Below are 2,103 nucleotides of genomic sequence, written 5' to 3'. Positions count from 1 at the left end.
AGGATCATAGATAAGGGACATTGGCTGGGGGCAGGGACAATCTCTAGGACATGCCAGAGAAGATGGGGTGAGGCCCAGAGGCATTAAGTGGGTGACACTAGCTGAGACTCTTAGCAGTGGGCAATAGGGATCCTGAGGTGACCACTTCCTGTAGCCAGGAAAACAGGTTTTTGCCATGTGTAGTTTGTCCTTGGAATCAGAGCACAAATTGTCTTTTTTTTTTTTTTTAGATTTATTTATTATATGTGAGTACACTGTAGCTGTCTTCAGATGCACCAGAAGAGGGCATCAGATCTCATTGCGGGTGGTTGTGAGCCACCATGTGGTTGCTGGGATTTGAACTCATGACCTTCCGAAGAGCAGTCGGTGCTCTTCCCCACTGAGCCATCTCACCAGCCCACAAATTGTCTTGTGCGTGAAATAAAGTTGGCTAGTCTGCCTTTTCAGGCTCCATCTTCCTAGATCCTGACACCTTTAGATCAATAAACACCTGAAGTGGAAATTTCTACTTTCTTTGGAAAGTCAGTTATGTCTAATGATGTTTACATGACAGGGGCACTCAGGTGATGGGATGTCTTGCTAAAGCAGACACAAGTGAAAGAATGTTTTGCTATAGCAAACACATGAAAGGAAGTGGGATAAATATGACACCTCAGACAATGGGAGCAACAGCATTGGTTTGGTTCGCTCTGCCTCGCTATTCTTCACTTACAGCATGCACGCATTGGTATGTCTTATGTAACATTGTTTAGCTCCAGTTGTGGTCACGCTGCTATTGAGAGAAACTCACTCATGAGGTTCAAGTGACTTCTTGTGACTTGTGCAGCCTCGGGCTGGTTGGTGAGCCTTCCTGTTTTATCAGGACTGAACCACACCTGCTGGTTCGTATGTGGTGTTTGCTAATGGACTGAACTGCTGACAAAGAAGATCGAGCTCGCTCCCAAAGAAGGTCCACTTCCCCCATATCCTAATAACTTTTCCACTCTCTCTGGTGGGTGGTGGGCTAGAAGAGAGGTTGAACATTTATTAAAATAGGCTGCAAAATATTGTATGCCCACAAACACTCGTAAATTGCATCTCTCAGCCCTCATCAGGAAAAGTTTCTTTCCACAGTAGATGGTGATTAACACAGACTCACCACTGATCAAGGTGCCAAGCAGAAGAGACTACAGGATGCTTTGCCCTAAGTGGGATGCCTACATCATACCCTCTCCTACCACAGCTCAGGGATTATAGTAGAATAAGTGGGTGAGAAAATTCTAAGGGCCAGAAGCAGTGGATGACTACAAACAACAATAACAACAAACAGACAAAACCACAGTATTTCCAGGACAGTTGAACATATGAACTCACAGGGGTTATGACTGCATGCTCCAGACCTGCCAGGCAAAGTTCTTTCACAAAGGGAGGGAATGGGCACAAAGTCCCACCCTTAGCCCAGGCACTGTTGGTGACTGAGAACAGCTGGGGAAAGAGGAGTCAAGTGTTTTTGTTTTTTGGGTTTTGTTGTTTTTTGGAGACAGGATTTCTCTGTGTAGCCCTGGCTGTCCTGGAACTCACTCTGTAGACCAGGCTGCCCTTGAACTCAGAAATCCACCTGCCTCTGCCTCCCAAGTGCTGGGATTAAAGGTGTGTGCCACCACTGCCTGGCCGAGTCAAGTGTTTTTATTTAAGGGCACTTCTGGGGCTGGAGAGATGGTTCAGCAGTTAAGAGCCCTACTGTTCTTCCAAAGGTTCTGGCTCAAATCCCAGCAACCACATGGTGGCTCACAACCACCCGTAATGAGATCTGGCGCCCTCTTCTGGTGCGTCTGAAGACAGCTGTGGTGTATTCATATACATACAATAAATAAATCTTAAAAACAAAACAAACAAAAAAGTGTGGATGAAATGTACTCTTTTTTCTCTCAAAGGATTAAATGTGGACAAAGGAAGATCCCTCTTTACAGAAGTTTGTAAAGACACCAGCCAGCAAAAGTCCCTACCGAGGAGTCTGCTTGTTTTCCCAAGGGAGAGTCTTATTCTCAAAAGTTGCACTTTGGGCTGGAGAGATGGCTCAGTGGTTAAGAGCACCGACTGCTCTTCTGAAGGTCCTGAGTTCAA

This window comes from Mastomys coucha, unplaced genomic scaffold (assembly GCF_008632895.1).
Source record: "Mastomys coucha isolate ucsf_1 unplaced genomic scaffold, UCSF_Mcou_1 pScaffold3, whole genome shotgun sequence".
NCBI classification, from domain to species: Eukaryota; Metazoa; Chordata; class Mammalia; order Rodentia; family Muridae; genus Mastomys; species Mastomys coucha.
This window is presented reverse-complemented; position numbering follows the sequence as displayed.